A 19,374-nucleotide genomic window follows, 5' to 3' on the forward strand; every position below is an offset into this window, starting at 1 on the left:
CACCCTGGAGCCAAAAATCTCTCTCTCTCTCACACACACACACACACACACACACACACACACACACACACACACACACACACACACACACACACACACACACACACACACACACACACACACATCACAGTAGCAGCAGTTCACACCAAATGCGGCACTACTAGGGATGCTAATTTTGATAAATTCCCTTAACACATTGAGTGCCAGCCATTTTTTCAATCCTGTAGGTAAGTTGTGCCAGGTTTTTTTTTGAGGATTCTGGCTCATTTTACAAGAGCCGAGGATTATTTTCTGTTAAGAATTCGTGAACACCAATCATCTAAAAATAACTAATAGAATGTGTGCTTTCTCTGTCTAAAAGAGTTAGTTTGCAGAGTTAGTAGTTATGTAGATATTAGCCGTTGAGTACAGCATGGTTTCAGAGATTTTCAGAGTTTGGAGATAAATGGATTTTTAGAACCACCTCACGTGCCTGTGATTATGGGTGCCCTTGTCTCCCACTCTGTTCTCTCTCTCTCTCTCTCTCTCTCTCTCTCTCTCTCTCTCTCTCTCTCTCTCTCTCTCTCTCTCTCTCTCTCTCTCTCTCTCTCTCTCTCTCTCTCTCTCTCTCTCTCTCTCTCTCTCTCTCTCTCTCTCTCTCTCTCTCTCTCTCTCTCTCTCTCTGAGAGAGAGAGAGAGGGTGTGTGTGTGTCTCCAAACTCCTCCCTCCGTCTGTGCTGCGCAGTGCTCTGCTGCTGGGAGTTTGAGCAGCGACTCTCCCTGGCAGCGAGTGTGGATAGGTCTCACTGTCTCTTGGGTTTGAGAGCCCCGATGAACCCCCGTGCGACTCTAGGCTTTATGCTGCTCACCCAGTCCATTTCTGGAACCCCCCACCGCAGCAGCGCGAAGCGTCCCCGCCTACAGTATGAGAATGAGGCTCGTTCGTTTCTGACTGTAAAATCGCCAAGCCATTTCCGCGGGAGGCGGCTGCTTTTGGTCCACGGGTCCCGTGGCTGTGGCTTTGTCTCTGTCTCTGTCTGGAGAGAACTGTCGCCACTTAGTGGTCGGTAAAATAGATTATACACATTCTCTTGCTCCAATAGTGATATAGAAGACGTAAAAGTTGTTGATTGATGTCCCACCGTCAAAAAAAAAAAATGTTTATGTAAGACGAGATATCTCGGCTCTGGCACTCAAGCGTTGGATTATGTAAGACGAGATATCTCGGCTATGGCACTCAACGTGTTAATTGATTAATTGGTTATGTTAACGATCAATTAATCATTATATTAAACAACAGCTTTTGACATACAAAATATTACTATGATTAAATATCACGATACTTGGCATTCGATACGATATATTGCCCACTAAATATGGTGATACTAAGCTGTATAGATGCCCCCCCCCCCACATGGGTCCTTTCAAGCAACACTAGCACCATTAGTGTGGTGTGCAGAAATTAGGGATGCATCATGTGACGATTTTCACATGACGTGCGCGCACCCCAAAGCACCGAGACAGGCACCCAGCCACCACACCACACGCGCCAGCATACCTTCCTCGTTGTGGATTTTTTTCACCGTCAGTGAAGTAGACAAATCTCGCAGTTTGTCACACATGCAAGTCGAAAATAAGCCGTGGAGACAGAGATGCGGCCGAGTCCCGCTCGGCTGGAGTCCAGTCTGAGCGGCTCGCTTCACCTCACTGGCCCCCCTCTCTCTGCTCTGTCTACCCGGGAAGCAGTGCTGCTGCACCCGGCCACAGTGCACAGCCGACTTGGCGAGGTGAACGCGAGCATTGTGTCCAGTATAACCATTCCCCGACCTGCTTTTCCATTCCAGATCAGCGCTGCTGCCTCAGCCTGTCACTCATGTTGTAACGTAGATACAGGAGAGACTGTTTGTTTCGTATTGCAAATAGAACGACGGACATAATAATAAAAATGCATCGGACTCACAAGTGTGCAAGGATTTCTGTGCGTGACGATATTTTTTCGGATGGCAGATAAAAATACGCATACCAAACTTCGGACTGTGTGTAAACTCCGCCTGATATTCAGACTGAAGATCGTTACTGTAACTCATAAACTCATTTCCCCTCTACTCAAGAGGACTGGTCTGGAGCCAGTCTATAAACTCCTTGTTCATGGATCATTTTGATGTTCTGTTGCACCTGTTTTCTTTTGGAAAAGTAAATGCATGATAGCTGTGGGATATAGGCTATTGGATTTAATTTAATTTTTGTATTCATTGTATTTGTACAAAAAAGCTCTGTCCAGTAGCCTAACCTGGAACACTTTTATTTTGAGATGTGTTTGAGTGAGATGGTCCTACTTCATGCAAATGATAAGATAAGATAAGATTATTTGGATCCCCATTAGATGTAAGAATTGTTCTATGAATCTTAATTTTCAAACAAAGTTACAAAAACGTTTGTGTAAGCTGTCAATTGTTGTTTTTAGAAAAAAAAATCGGAATCGGCAAAAATTGGTATCAGCAAGTCAGACTATTCAAAAATCGGAAATCGGAATCGGCCAAGAAAATGGCAATCGGTGCATCCCTAGCAGAAATCAAAACATTGTGACGTGCAGCGCATCGCGGCGTGCCGTAAACCACTGCCTCACACAATTCAGGGTAAACTGCCTATACACCAACTTTTCATTTTGTAGCAGCGTGTTGACAAAGGAACCTGTGTGTGTGTGTGTGTATATCAGTGATCCTCACTATTTCTTCGATGAGAGGTGCACTGGCAGGACAAAGTCAATAGGAGAGCCACTTTTACCGCAAAACACCAAAAGCCACCCCAACCAAGCACATCTGCCTACCATTTTTTGTGTTTCTCTCTCTCTCACACACACACACACACACACACACACACACACACACACACACACACACGTTTCCCCTAGAGAATCTTTCAGGCCTGGAGGGATTTCAAAACGTACCCCGACTGCAACGGTGGGGGCCTTCGCTGGCGACGCTAAAGTTTTAGCTAACCTGTTCACATCTATGTTGGCAATGGCATCCCAAGTATCATCATACTATTAGGGCGGAACCTGTCCCCATCCCTCCACTTTTGTCCAAGGCCTCCTCTCTCTCAAACACTGAATGGCACTGGACCCAGAAAGCGGCTGGCTAGTTCTAGTTCTCCCCGCGGTGCGGTGCGGTGCGGTGACTGGGCTGGCTCTCAGGCTGGCTCCCCTGGACGGCTTCCTGGATGCAGCAGACGGCCCGCTGTGGCTGCAGTACGCTCACGCTGTCTCCCGGACCTCTCGAGCACGGACGGGTGCTTGTGTCTCTGCTGGAACAACAACAGTCTGGTCGGGTTCGTCTCAACAGCTTTCTGGCTCGTCTCTTCCAGGTACCACAAATGTCCGCTTTCCTCCAGCTCTCGCTCTGTCCTCTCAGCTGCTGCTGCTGCTTAAATAAGACAAGCCAGGGGGAAACCAAACTGCCCGCACCTGTGTGCAAATGGTGCCAATCAAACGCATGTGGAAAGAGTAGAAGGCGTGGCAGTCAATCTCTCATGTGACTGACACACACACACACACACACACACACACACACACACACACACACACACACAATATAGTCCTGTGTGGTGGCACAGATCCGTCTCAATCTATAAAATAGGCTTTTTGGTAGGCCTCGTTTGAGAGGGGTAGGGTGTGCGCTAGTGGCCAACAACAAAGTATTTCTGTCTGTCTCCTTACAATACAGAGTAGTAGGCAAACCTCCATTTTTCACCATGACCCACATATCCAAAAAATGCACCTTTTCATCACTAGATTCACAGGTAAAGTGCAGATTAGTTTTAAAGCTGTTGAGTACACTACACTCACAAAATCATTAAGGTCCTGGGGGGTGCCTTGAAAAACACAGAAAATATCGTCAATATAGCGGTAATATTTAAGAAGTCTCGGTGCAAAAATATTTTTTACTGTGGTTGAAGACAAAATTGTGCTAAAAAAATCCCATATATAGATTAGCATAGTTTGGGGCACAGATAGATCCCATGCTAGCTCCAGATGTCTGTAAATAGAAGTCATTGTTAAAACTGAAGAAATTGTATTTCATGACAAAACCCGCTAAATCAACAATAAAGTGGTTAGGAGGATTAGCTGTATGGTCCCGTGCCTCTAGAAACAAGGCCAGGTGGAAACCTGGCATACGGCCGGTGCATGGGATCGTCACCCCTGTATACCCATACACATTTTAACAATCAACAGAACACATATAAGCCGTCGTCTGATTTTCCACCTTTTTTCCCTGTTTGTGTTTAGGGATGCAGGATATTATGGAGTTTTTTAAACAATACAATAACCCAGTGATACTCAACTGGCGGCCCGCGGGCCACATGCGGCCCGCGGGCGCCCCGTATGGCCCGCGATGGAATAGCAAAAAAAAAGACAGTGCACCTGAACGCAACATGCAAGATACCCGCTGAATAAGTGTCCAAATGTTCATGTAATTCTGGCCAATACTCACACTTCTGTTATAGCATTTCAGTCTGGAATATGGAATATCTTTCAATAATCTATGATTTAGCTGCTAAATTGTCAAATACCGCCGTCTGCTCGCTACCCAGGCACTTATGTATGTACTTAACCTAACTAACTCAATCTAACTAACTATCCGCTGTGCACAACATTGTCAGACTAAACTCCGTCTGACACCTACAATCCGCTACAGAAAAATGTATATTGATTGTTTATTAACTGGCCCCTGGCCTTCTATCATTTCACGAAAGTGGCCCCCGGGCAAAGCAAGTTGAGTATCCCTGCGATAACCCATAAATATCTGCTTCGATACTCGATACAGATACGACACTCGATACCTAATGGATAAGAAACAGAATGTCCACAAGGGTGATCACATTCACAAATTCAAGGTTTAGTAACACCCTTAACAGTCACTGTGGGATTGAAGGACACCTTTTGAAATGTGTCTCTCTGGTGTTAGAAGACCACCATATTAACTGAATGTTTCTGTGTTAGAAGAATAATGCCATATTAACTGAATGTCTCTCTGTGATAGAACAACGCCATAATGTAGGCCAGTGGTTCCCAAATGGTGTGCCAAGGCACACAGGTGTGCCTTGGGATTTTGCATTATTGCAATTGCAAATATAGCCTAAAACTATACAAAAAGTGGGTGTGTTGCTGCTTTGATGTAGTAATTTTGCAAAGTTTCAAATTAATTCCTAGAGTAATATATTTTGTCAAATTGTATTTGACATTAGTAAATAAAAAAGCATTTAGCATTTAGAGTGATAAGAGTAATAGAGGCTATTTTGCACCGATAGACTTAGGCTGTGCCTTGAGATTTTGTCGTGCCATTTGGTGTGCCATGGGCACAAAAAGTTTGGAAACCACTGATGTAGGCTATCTCTATGTATCTCTTAATACAATATTTTTCTTTACACTCTTTACAAATTATATAGCCATGTACATTGCACTCTTCACAACAACCTATCAGTCAATGTCTGAGACAGGTCCTTTGCCTGTCTCATTGAAAACAGAATAGAAAAATATGAACTGCAGCACTATCACAGCACACTGTAGGCCAGGGGTGTCAGACTCATATTAGGTAGAGGGCCGGATTTGTTCAACTGAGACCTCATGGGGGCCGGATTTTTTTTTAACTAAAAACCAATTCCACTCATTTATCCATTTACTTCACAAAAGAAATACTGCTCTTTCCATTTCTCTTGAAACTGCCTGCATTCCGTGTCAACCTTTCTCTTTTTCGACAGCATCTTGTTGATTCCTTTGTTTTTTGGTAGGTAGCCGAATGCGCGATTCAATTCCAGCGTGGCATCATGGCGGCTTTGTTTACACCTGATGACCTACTGACATACTTCCTTGTAGTGCAGGTTAATTAACTTATGAATGAACTCTTAGCTTGCTTATTAGCCACACGTAGTTCATGATAATGGGGTGTGAGTTTAATAGTAATAATAAAAAAGAAAAGAAAAAAAAAACATCTCGCGGGCCGGATGAAACCTGCCCGCGGGCCGGATCCGGCCCGCGGGCAGTATCTCTGACATCCCTGCTGTAGGCTATGTAAAATGGCTCAGACTGAAAAGTTATTAGTGTGTCTGTCCAGTAACACACAATAACATAGTAAGGCTACATTCAGTCCAAACGCGTTTTTGGAGCTTCCAGCGTCTTTCTGCAATTAATTCTCTATGTAAGGACGCGCTAGACGTCCTCCTCTTTTAATGAACGCACCTGGAGTTTAGCGCTGGTGGCGTCTGTTGTTTTTGGAGGAGCGCTGTGGGCGTTTTAAAGCTGAAAAAAGTTGAACATTGAGGAAAAGCGCCCTGATCGTCTTTTTCACTCTTCCTACCTTTTCTCCTCCGGAGGGATTTTCAACCTCTGCTGCCAGATATATGGCAGATGAAGGTCGTTTGACCGAAACGTTGCAGCAATTATATGAATAAAAGCCTTTAAGTGGTAGTCAGTGTGCGGGAGTCCTCCTTTTCAACTGATCCTGCTTTTCCGACGCACCTGACGTACACGGTTGTGCAGAGATTTCCTCTCTTTGATACAACCTCTGCTGCTGCCAGAATTAGTAATAATCTGGCTTTCATGTTGACAGTGAACAACATCAAACATACAAAACTAGCTGGCTACCGTCCGTGTGGTCGTTGTGTTCTGATCTGTACTGCACGCGACTACAGGGGAAAACAAACGGAGCACAAAAAAAATGCTCCGTGCGCTGTGTTTTGTGCACAATGAAAGCACTCTCAACATGATTTTCATAGCGTCCTGACTGAAAAAAGCGCTTTGGGTGTGAACGCCGCCTCAGGGTAACCCAGGTTATTTATTTTGTTGTGACACATTACAGATGTCACGCTTTCCCGACGGCTCCTGAACGCGTCATGTGCAGGAGGCTGGCACATGGTGGAAATCATCAGAACTGTGTCCAAACTAAAGCTTTCGCCGTAGTTCAAACCTATAGGCTATGCAAAAATAGGCTATTCTATACTGCACCAAATACATTATAATTCACAGCCTGCCCTTTTGCACATCCACTGTGCATGGAGGCAATAGTAGCTACTACTGAATATCTTTTATTTTGATTAGGGATGCACGATATATCGGCAATCATATCGGTATCGGCCGATGTTAGTCATTTTTTAACATATCGGTCATATCGGTATCGGTCAGATGTTGCAATGTTAATATCGGTTATCATTATCAGCCAAATTCTTCACATTGATATGAAATAATGCAGTAAATCTATGATTTATGGGCTTTTCCAAAGGCTTTGCAAATAAAGAAATGCATAACTTTTTCAAATTCAGTGTTAACATGTGTTTTTCAGTATGTACAAAATGTGATGATCATCAAAATGTGGTTTTATACAGATCATATCGACATCGGTAAATATCGGTTATCGGCCATAACAGCAATGTTAATATCGGTTATCGGCATCGGCCAAAATTTTCATATCGGTGCATCCCTAATTTTGATACTGATTCTATTCACCTTATGTAGCCCCGCCCACTTGACCAGTTTGTCTTAGGATTTCCTGTTCAAGACCCCGGCTGTTTTGCCTGGTCAAACCAGAGATCCTTCTCTGGTCAAAGCTAGTGACTCACTGGAAGCAGGCTGCGGGGATAAGCTCTGCCGCAGCTCTGTTAGTCTCTCTCCTCAGTGTCGAGCACCTCAATGAAGAGAAAGGAAGTGAAGTGGGAGAGCGAGTTCTGAGCGGAATTTATAGGACAACCTTCTCTGTCCTTCATGCCAAAAAGGTACAGATTCATCATGACAAATATCCAGAGCATCCAGGCCAAAGTCTCCGGGCCACAAAGCACCAGTTGGCACAAATGAAGTTGAGGCTCCCTAAATTTGTGACTCCCTAAACTGTTTTTATGATCTGCCATACCTGTGGGTGCTTCTCATTCATCACACAAGATTAAATAGCAGAGTAACCTAAAGAACTACAAGCAGCTTTAGGCAAACAAGAGCTCTGATCAACTCACCGTAGAGCACCAGCGGGGATTAGTCCAGAAGTAGCATGCAAGGCAGAGGGCCCGGACTTCCTGGATCTTACGGGGAAAAGTCAATGGGGTTTTATAATGGGGATTTCACTTAAATGCATAAAATAAGCTCTGTGGTTATTGCTTAACGTAAGTTTATGAAACTGCAGCCTTTGTGTCAGCACGATAATCTTCACAAACGTGAATCGCTTTTATGCCTTTTGAAGCGTTTTCTAAAAATCACGTTTAAAATAAAAACGCATTTACGTTTCAAAAGTCATCAAAGTGCTCCTCGTTTGTGAAGATTATCTGCTGAGCCGCAGTTTCATAAACTTTTGTTAACCACAGAGCTTATTTTATGCATTTAAATGAAATCCTCATTCTAAGACCCCATTGACTTTCCCCCGTAAGATCCAGGATGTCCGGGACTTCCACCTTCCGACTACAAAAATGCGTCATCCCTGCGGGACTCTATTGTGCGGTGAAACAACTGATAAGCAGGGATGCTTTTGTAGCATAGAGGTTGGTGAATGAGGGGGCTCACTGGGGGCTCACAAAATTCCGATTTGACACAGGCATTCCCATAATGCATCTCTCACAGGCTTCCTATAATGCAGCTCACAGGACCTATCGTGCATTCCTTTATAACTGGGGACTGGTAATCTTACGACTTCAAAGGTCATGAGCTGGGCGGTGACGTCATCAGAGCTGGTATGTCCCATTCCAAACTCGTAGGAGTCTCAGCAGCCCCAACCTCAAAAATCCAAGATGGCTGCGCCGCGCAACAACAGTAGTAGTATAATCGTAGTAATGTTGTTTAGCACTTCTGTTTTGTTTGTGTCTCATTAAATCAGCTGTACACACAGCACTGCCTAACATCTATCTGTGTGGACATGAGGCTGCAGTGTTTGTATGCGCAAATTGCCGCGAAATGCCATGTTGTCAATTTTATTGCTAACAATGGCTAACAATGGCTAGCCTGGCTAGCGACTGGATCTGACCAATGAACAGTGAACTTCCCAGCTCAAGTTTTCTGCAAATGGAACGCTAACAAAATGGATGTGATGTCATTTAGCCTCCACATCCCAGTTATTTTGCGATAAAGGAACGCACCACTAGTTATTTGTAACCATCTCTGAAGCTGATTCTTGATGTGTGGCCGTTTTTAAACTCCCCAAAGCTACTGTAGCTAATGACAGGGGGTTCAAGTCCATCCCCAGCTTGGCCAACAGGGAAATCTAACTGGTTACGGAGACTATTTGCAGGCTAATTGGCTATTACAGAACCAAAAGCAACTTCCCAAGCCAATCACAGGAATGTAATAGCATTTTCCCTCTGACACAGGCTGGCTATTTTCCACCCTTAACCTCAGTGATGGGTATCGACCGCTTACAGATGGAAATGTAGGTTAGCCATCAATGGCTACCCTTCATGTCCGACTGTAGACTTCAAAGTGGCCATCCATGTATGGGTTGGGTTTAGAAGAAGATAGATAAAGATGAGAGAGGATGAGAGAGAAAATAGGACAAACCAACTGATCGACACACGGAGACACACATTCTTACCCAGACAGTCTCCAGTCTGCCATTCCAGACACTGGCCATAGGGGAAGGAGATGACGTAGGCCGTGGAGTCGACGCAGCGCTGGGCACTGCCACACCACATGTACTCCATGGCCTGGCTGGTGCAGTTGGCACAGTTGGTGTGCAGGGCTTCTTACAGGACAGACGGGAACTCTGATTGGGATTACCTGAACAGAAGAGCCAATTCATCCTAACGCTGTTTGAAAAGTGTGACACCTACACTTAAAGGAACACTCCGCCCATTTTCAACCAGCTTTGTATCATTAGAACATCAGTAGTATATCAGAAAACTGTAAACTGTTTTGAAGTCTGTCATTTAATTTGCCAGTTATTGAGTGTTAAAGTGTGGACCAGTGACATCACTGGTCCACACTAACTCAAATTAATAACTCATTAACTCAAATCAACTCTCAATAACTGTCAAACTATTCATAATTCATCTAGTTTGACAGTTATTGAGAGTTGATTTGAGTTAATGAGTTATTAATTTGAGTTAGTGTGGACCAGTGATGTCACTGGTCCACACTTTAACACTCAATAACTGGCAAATTAAATGACAGGCTTCAAAACCGTTTACAGTTTTCTGATATACTATTGATGTTCTAATGATACAAAGCTGGTTGAAAATGGGCGGAGTGTTCCTTTAATGGCTTGCATCATAAGATAACTTACAAATCCACTAGCTTAGCTATTTTAAGAATTTTGATTGCAGAACAGTAGCATATTCTAATGTGTTAATCATCTATTTTCCTGACATAGCAGAATCAACTTTGGTGAACATTCTGGTTTACCAAAAGGTGTAAATATAGCCCTTGGTATTGGTACATCGGCAGACACCCTATGGTCCTAACCTGATGCTGCCAGATGAAACCAGCAGCTTGTTTGTTTATCTCTTCTTCCAACCATTTGTCAACAGTAAGTCCATCAAATAAATTAAGATTAACAACAAAACAATCCATTTAGCATCAACGCTGTAAGCTAGATGCTGCTTTCTGCACAGGTGTTTGTTACAGTTAACTCATGTGATGATGAGCATATCAGCTGTAAGCTAGATGCTGCTTTCTGCACAGCTGTTTGTTACAGTTAACTCATGTGATGAGCATATCGGCTGGCTGATGTCTGGCTGACTCAACGGAGACTATTTCTTGTCTCGGACTAACACACTCAGCAAAAACCTTGTTATTTTGATAGCAAATGGACTCAAAATATGAACACCTTTTGTTTATAGCCTGTATTTTGTTGTCACTTTGGCTCTCTATGGATGGCCTACACAGTAAGAAAGATCACTCCTGACACACACCATCACCTGGCTTCTGGGAGTAGAAGAAAATGTTTGAGTCATATCATCATGCATGACCCAAAACATGATATAGGCCTACTAACATCAGTTTTGCATTTCCAAGGGATTTTTTTTTACCTTGTCCTGCTGCTGGAGCTTCTTCAGCTCTTCAAGAACATAGCCCACTTGCTTGGTGGTGGTGAGCGAGGCGATGTTGCTGTTGAGGTTCTTGCAGAAGTGCTGGGCGCTGTCATAGCTCTCACGGCTGGAGTTCATCGGCTGGAGTTGTGTGTGGATGGTATCATGCAAGGAAAAATACCACGGCAAATAATGCATCTTAAAATGTATCTCTAATCTCTTCTCTCTCTTCCTCTGTCTCTCTCTCTCTCACCCCTCGCTCTGTCAGACATAATGCAAACTTCCACTCTAAATGCACTAAATTCCACTCACTCACCCTTTCTGTCTGCCTCTCTCTGTCCAACCCAATCACTGTTCGCTAACGTTAGCAGCTGCGTACGTCCAGCTCCTCGTCGCTAATGCCGTGTTCGCTAATGTAGCATCACCGCTGGGGTATTAGTTCCTGACTGTTTACACAAAGGCTGCGGCCACGAGGAGTGATCATGATTGATAGACAGGCCGGGGGCCCTCCCTCCCCTTCTCGCTATCACTTCTTTTTTAGTTTGAAACAACTTGTGTGTTAAAACGTCAACAAACGTCTTTATAATAATTCTGTGATTATCATTAACGATGCAAGTAGCCATTTTGATGTGGCTGTGACGTCAACTCGGAGAACGGAGCTCTGTATGATACCTTACCTGCGCAGATTTCCATAAAAAAAGAAGCTAAAAGCCCCACACAGAAAAAGGATATCGGTCAATCAATGACCGGGTAACGTTTTAATTTCACAAGTTCACATTAAAGCAAGTTAGCTTAAACGGTATAACATTCACATTCATTGATTTCACGGCTATAGCGTTAGCTTGTTGACATCAAGCCGCAGGTAACGTTAGGTAGCATAACATAACGCTAACGCTAGTTGTTCTGTGTAACTTTTATTCCATATTGGCTAAACCAACCGCCTATTATTACCGTCATAATTATGTTTACATTATCAACCACTGAAGTCATAATGTAATATGTTTTACCTGTTAACTGAATTGGCGTCTCGTTGAATTAGACTGGGCGACAACTTCAACATATGGCAACGGGATACTCCTCCTCCTCCTCCTCCTCCTCCCATCCACGTTATGACGTGCTGACGTCATCCACTTTCTGTCCACTTTGCTTGCTGTGATTGGCTGTCTACTGGACGCCGTCATTACCCATAATTCCACGGGCGCACTTTAGCACATCGAATCGCAGATTAATCCTCATTAAAACTGAATTTTAAAATAAAATATGGATATATGAGTCCGTAAAACAGGTTAGTTTTATGTCATTGTATTGTTATTTATTTGGTGAATGAATGAAATATGTCACGTAAGTGGCACCATGATACAGATGTATATCCATATCTCTACCTATAAATACGTGACGTTGACGTTGCTATTTCAGTAGAGGGGGGTTGTGTAGTGCAGGGCAGGACCCGTTGCAATAAATGGGTCCGTCTGCTTGCATGCCTCGTCTGAAACGGAGATGACCAGAGATGACCAGAGCCGTGCCGAGCTCCAGCGAAGCAAGCAGGCGACTCGCCTGAGGCGAGGCATCACCAACCGGCTGGACACCCACGACTGCACACCCCCATCTGCTTTTTATTTAGCCTATGTATCAATATAGCCATGCATGATTAATTATGTTTATTGGAAAATACGTAGGAAAATACGTAGGCTAAGCTATGCCTACTTCATTTTCTTATAACAATTTCAATTCAATGATAAGCTCTGTTAATTCGCTGTAAACGTGAAGATGCATTGAAAAATAGGCTATCAAGTGAATCAATCAACGGTACCCTATGAGGCCTATCTCCAATAATATGTCCATGGGCTATATACAGTATATATATATATATAGCGTCATTGTGGCTCTCATACCCAGGGAAGAGCTGCACTCGCTACACGTCCAGTCTCAGGGCACACTGGCATAAAAGCCTGTAGCCTATATGAATTTATTTGAATGTTTCTTTATTTGACCAGTTTTTAAAGCGAAATGTATATTTTTTATAGGCTATGTTATTTGTGTATCTATGTATTTATGTATGTTTTTTTATGGACCATGAGTCTGCAATAAAGCTATCAATCAATCAATATATATATATATATGATCTAATATGAATCTATTTGATCTAATACACTTGGGTAGAACATCAGGTTGGCCCTGTGGTGGCAAGCCACACTTTTGAAGACTGTGAGAAACTTGAGTGTGAGTATCCCCAGACATTGATGCTTTGTTTGAAGATGTGCTTGGCAGCGGTAATGTACGTGGACTCCTTTGTGATGAGACACTAAGCTGGCACTGGGCCTTAATTAAAACAACAGACAGGGAGTAGGCTTGTACATAGTACACATAGCCTACACGTGTACATGTCAAGTAACTCAAGTTACAAATTGAATTACATTTTATTAAATCAAAGCACATATTTAAAAAAGATACAATAATTTCCTAATCAAACTGTTTTTATGCAAATAACCACTATAGATGACAATAACAAGACAAAAGAATAACATTTAGAATTTTGGATTGTTTACACTGACTTCAAGGCGGTTGAAATAATTTTTCGGGATGGTTCGGGGCGGCGATGTCATTCTGCTGCTGCTGTTGTTTTGGTAAAAGTAATGAAAAAGTAGTGTAATAAGTAACGAGTTACTCTACACAGAAAGTAATATTGTGAGGTAACTTATTACTTTCAAATGAAAGTAACTAGTAATATGTAGTATATTACATTTTGAAAGTAACTTGCCCAACACTGCTAATAAGAAGAAACAACAAGGTAGGCTACTTCATGAGGTCACAAAAGTTGTAAATAGCAGCACAGTCCTGCTTTGGTATTCTTTGAGTGTTTGATGGAGTCCATATATTCAGTGAGATCATTTTTAAACACGGGGAAGAATGGTTTAGAACCATTGAATTTACACTTGTGGATGTTGGACTGCAGTTAGTCTCATGGTAAATGGTAAAATGGTAAATGGCCTGCATGCTTTACAATCAGTAGATAGTCTACATTCACCCATTCATACACCAATGGCGGCAGGCTACCACGCAGGGTGCCTGCACACCATCGGGAGCAAGGAGGGTTGGGTGTGATTTTTTTTCTTCTATGAATTCTTCTCTATTTCTCCTTAAGGGATGTTCTGCTGATGAGCCTTAATCCTACATGTGTATCCTGGGCATTGATTGTCAGTTTCATTTGCCATTGTAGCCTGTCTACATGTGTCTACACATTTATACATGTACTGAATTATACATAATATGGATTATTTTTAAAGTTTGTGTGTTTTCTCCCAAATATATATTGTTCTTTTTGATGTTGATCTCTTGATGTTTTTTGTGAAGCTAATTTATAAATGTATCTGAGGTAGGCATTCTTTCACTTTTTATAGCCTATCACTGTATGGACCCTGCTCCTTAAGACCCAATTGGAGACAATCTGTTGTGAGTTAATTGTACTGATTGTTATTCAACAGGATATTTGTCCCCATCTATTGCCTGAGCTTCACCTTACTCAAAAATGGATTTCTAAATGTTTGATAAATAGACTTTCTAATTATTTACTATTTTCTATGCATCATTTAGTGGCTATGCCTTTTAGAAATGATAATTGTCTTGTGACAGAGATGCATACCCTCCTTCACGTGGGGAGTTTTCATTGGCTGTGACAGTATAGCCACTCCTTACTTAAGTGGGCTTCATCATGTCTGTAACCATTTGTTTGAAAAAGGTCGGTGACCGAAATGTCACAGCAATAAAGTCTTTTTTTTGCAAGTTGGACAGTGCGGCACACACACACACACACACAAACACACACACAAACACACACACACACACACACACACAGGGACTCTCCAATTTTAGAGAATATGGACGATGCATTTGAATTCGATGGCCACCCATATTTATTTGAGCAGGAATAACGTTCTATGATTACAAACTGAGGAGTGGGGCGAACAGGAGCTTCTGTTTCTTCCAATGTGATGGACAGCAGGTCTCTCTCTGGGTGAACACTGGCCGCAGGGTAAATACAGCAACAAATAGCTGTGCAGCAGTCTCTGTCACAGTGGACAATTGTTGCCAAGAAACTCATACTGCACTCCACCCTGTTTTCAGTTGTGGTTAGCCGACATGATCTCCGTTATACGAATGGAGAGACTCAGGTTCTTGAGGACCAACTCACCTGGGAGATTTCAAACTATTTGGGACCCGTTTCTGGCCTACCTTGGACAAGGTTAGGGGTGATGGGTGACTCGCCCGGCCGGTCTTTCTCCCGCGTGTGGGATCCCACTCATTTATATATGTATATATATTTACAAGCATAATTTATATATATTTACAAGCTGTATGTAACTGGTGGCACAAGTGTATGTATGTTTTTTCTTTCTTTTCTTTTCTTTTACTGTATCTGAGTCTGTTTGTTTTTGGTTTGTTTTTCTGTGTTCTAAAAAATGTAAATTGCTAAATAAAAATAATAATAAAAAAAATACAGCAACAAATACATTGTCTCTATGATATCATAAGGATATGAGCCGGTATGTGGCAGAAAATAAGCTATTTACAGGATGTAGATGTAGGCTTAGCAGGTGTCCCTCTACGGCTACGGCCTCTATTCCAGGCCGTTCTAGCTTTATTTATTTACTCATGCTTTATTTACAGAACATTCTGTTCAAGGTGACTCTTGTAAAACATAAATCCAGCTGGAAATAAGGTCCAGGCTGTAAAAAAAAAAAGGCAATTTTCCTTTAACATGTCTGTGTTGTTCATTGTTTCCCAGAGCTAAAGGTTCAACTTAAAAGCAATAAGCTCTGTGAGGCTGTGGTTTACAGCTAGGGGGCAGTCTAAGACAAGCCAGTGTAAAATCACTGTAAAAATGTAGGAATTAATTTAAATTCAAAATAATTTGTCAATAGACACGTCAAAATACAAGATTAGGTGCCTTGTTTGAGTTTATATTCAACTAAGGTAGGTGCGGTGTGACGCATGTACTGTATTGTTAGTGTAACTGACAGACTGGCCCTCCAAAAGAGCTAGAACCAGCTGGCCCCCAGTAGGAAAAGTATAGGGGCCCCAGGCCAATGTCTTACTGATGTTTTTGTGTCCTTTAGTGGAGGCATTTTTGCTTTTTGGATGAAGGCAATGTTTCCCTCTATATGCCATATTAGCAGAGGTAAAGTGCTCCTGGTACGATTACGAAAACTTTATTGTCCACAAGTGAAAATTCGTCTTTGGTTCCACCACAGACACGTCTCAAACGCATAAAACAACAATACACATGAAAAGACATGAAACAATGCAATTATGACAAAAAACCTGGCTAGACATCCACATCCACTGCCAGCGTACTGCAGCCAAACGCTGTGAATTCAAAGTGCAGTAGAACACAGAACTGCTTCCAGTGAGTGAAATGGGCTTTATTGGACAGTGGCAGTGACTATTGCAGCTCCTGAAGCTTTGTGAAGGTCTACATTTATTCACTGCAAAACCACATCTGATTCATCTGCACTGAGCAAGTTTAAGCACACTGAAAATGTATTCAAACGAACACTGGAGAAAGTCTGTGTGAACTGCAAGCGAGATACAAAAAATACCTTTGTACTGAAGTAAAAAAGCGTTTGATCTCTAGAGAGAACTAAATCATTAAATAACATTTACAATACAATACCAAAATATATAAAAAACACATACTTAAAAAAAGTACACGGCATATCATTGCACGACTGCATTGTTCATTAATGTAAAAAAAATGTATAGTAAAAACGTCCAGAGCCATTTGATAAAAGCCTTATGGTGATTAATGTGTTGTAGAAGTGGTCAGTCAGTCTAAAGTTCACAGCGACTGGGACAGACGTTTTCTGAAGTATGGTCGTCAGGCTGTGAAGTGTTGACCAAACCCTGAGGGGGTCCAGGCAGGCTAGCTAGTTAGGCAGCCTGGAGGGGGGAGGGGTCCAGGCAGGCTGAGGGGGTCCAGGCAGGCTGGGGGGGTCCAGGCAGGCTGGGGGGGTCCAGGCAGGCTGATGAGGGGGTCCAGGCAGGCTGGGGGTGTCCAGGCAGGCTGGGGGGGTTTAGGCAGGCTGAGGGGGTCCAGGCAGGCTGAGCGGGTCCAGGCAGGCTGAGCGGGTCCAGGCAGGCTGATTATGATGGCTGATTATAATGACAGTAGCGCTGTTTTTAATGGCAATGTTTTTAATGATCATTCTAATGATAACAATGATGACTACTGACTTGGAGATTTCAGAGTCTGAAGTGAGGAGGGTCTTTGAGAGAGTGAACATCCTCCGCAAGGCAGCAGGGCCAGATGGCATATCATCACGAGCCTTAAAACTGTGCTCCTCTGAGCTGGCCCCTGTGTTTTGTGAGGTGTTCAATCTCTCTCTAAAGTCCTCCACTGTCCCTCAATGCTTCAAGAAATCAACAATTGTTCCCATACCAAAGAAACCTAAGATCACCTGTTTGAATGACTACCACCCAGTGGCCCTAACATCTGTGATAATGAAATGCTTCGAGAGGCTGGTTTTAAAGCACATTCAATCTGTCATTCCTCACTCTATCGATCCATACCAATTTGCTTATCGCTCAAATAGGTCTGTTGAAGATGCCATTTCCATTGCTCTGCACACTGTGTTAGAACATGTAGACAGACTGCAGAATGCTGTTTATCGATTTTAGCTTTGCATTCAATACAATTGTGCCAAGCAAATTGTTTGTCAAACTGAGAGACCTGGGCCTACCCTCCTCCATCTGTGATTGGATCCGGGACTTTCTGCTGGGGAGGGAACAAGTAGTGAGGATAGGAAGCCTCACCTCTTCCACAATTAGAACAAATGTAGGTGCCCCCCAGGGTTGTGTCCTTAGTTATTTTCTTTATTTACTCTTTACTCATGATTTCTTTGCAAAGCATGAAATGAACCGCTTTATTCAATTTGCGGACGACACCACCGTAATTGGGAAAATCCAGAACAATAATGAATCCGCCTACCGACAGGAGGTGAGAGATCTGGTAGAGTGGTGCTGCAACAACAACCTTGATCTAAATGTGTCCAAAACTAAAGAGATCATTGTTGACTTCAGGTCAAACAGGGGAGCGCACACTCCCATCAACATAAATGATGTTGACGTTGAAATCGTGGACAGTACTTAGGAGTGCACATATCTAAGGACCTTAAATGGTCTCTTAAAAGGGATAAAAAAACCATCACTTTTTTTCAGTCTTTTATTTATTGTGCAGGTGGTTCAACAATTAATAATATGGTAGATACAAATGGTGTCATGTAAACATCAATTGATTACATACAAAAGTAGAACGAGAGAATACACTTGTTTAGGGTGACCAGGGTCTTTTTAAACAAATGTAAATCTGGACATGGAAACAATAGAAAATGGATGTGCCTTGGGAGTGCTGCACAGTACCACATACTGGCATATAGCTTGTGATTACTTGTAAGAAAAACCCTAAAGCCCATCCAACCACGCATTTCAGTCATTACTGCATTTGAGTATAGGTAATTCAAGAAATCTGGTCACAAGAAAGGTGCAAATAATATAAAAATGGTGACTTAAAAAAAGTTGCAGCTAAATATATTGTATTTTTCTCATTGCTGTCTTAATTTGACAGGTTTATAAATATTATTAATCATAAACACTGTATGGTGGTTTTCACTGTCTGAACCAATGACAAAAGTGAGCAGTTGCTCCACACTTGATGCTGCAACTCTTCAACGTGTATTAATTAGTATTTTAAAAGCCTTATATTTGGACTACACACATTTGTAGCTGAGTACACTCGATAATGGTACAAACAGCAGCACTGACTGGAAGCAGTTTGGGTGTAGAAACCTCTTTCTATGAATCCAATCTGATAAACCACGTCAATGCTGTTCTGAAACGCTAACAGCAGTCACAGGCGATAGGACGAGAGTCACTGATGATAGAAAAGAAATAGATCTATAGATTTACATAACGTCTCTGCTTTAAATGTTCTAAAGTGACTTATTGTGGAGATACCCGAGGTGTGCTGCTGAAGGAGGGCTCATTCCCACGCCTGAAATGCCACAGAGACAAACACGAGACACACAGGACGCAGAGGCACAAATACAAACACAAAAAACATATGGCCACAGTGAGAACAGTGGTTGCAAAACGAGATTTATTTTATAATATTCATGAGATGAATGACAATGAGAGAAGCTCCTTCTCATCTCAGAAGCACTACTTTTTCTTATGCCGAAACCCTGCTTTCGTGGTTGGATTAACAAAGTTTCTCCCTCCATGGCTCCCCCATATATAGGGGCTTCACGCCTATATATAGGGGCTCCGCCCCTAGCCGCGGAGGGAGAAACTTATTGTTACCCCAACCCTGAAAGCAGGGTTTTCGGCATGAGAAAAAGTTGTGGTTCT

At 42.6% G+C, this 19,374-nt stretch overlaps 1 pseudogene across 1 annotated transcript in view; it reads right to left on the reverse strand.

Annotated features, from left to right (window-relative positions):
• Positions 1 to 3,122: 3,122 nt before the first annotated feature.
• LOC310800863 (myosin-11-like) overlaps positions 3,123 to 19,374 on the reverse strand; it is a 40,586-nt pseudogene continuing 24,334 nt past the window's right edge. Inside the window, exons 30-34 of the transcript in view lie at positions 18,982 to 19,018; positions 10,972 to 11,112; positions 10,861 to 10,867; positions 9,537 to 9,686; positions 3,123 to 3,442 (exon numbers count right to left, since the gene is read on the reverse strand). The product of the transcript in view is annotated as a myosin-11-like (transcript). The remainder of the gene's footprint in view (positions 3,443 to 9,536; positions 9,687 to 10,860; positions 10,868 to 10,971; positions 11,113 to 18,981; positions 19,019 to 19,374) is intronic.

Source organism: Poromitra crassiceps, assembly GCF_964638095.1.
Source record: "Poromitra crassiceps genome assembly, contig: HAP1_SCAFFOLD_129, whole genome shotgun sequence".
NCBI lineage: Eukaryota > Metazoa > Chordata > Actinopteri > Beryciformes > Melamphaidae > Poromitra > Poromitra crassiceps.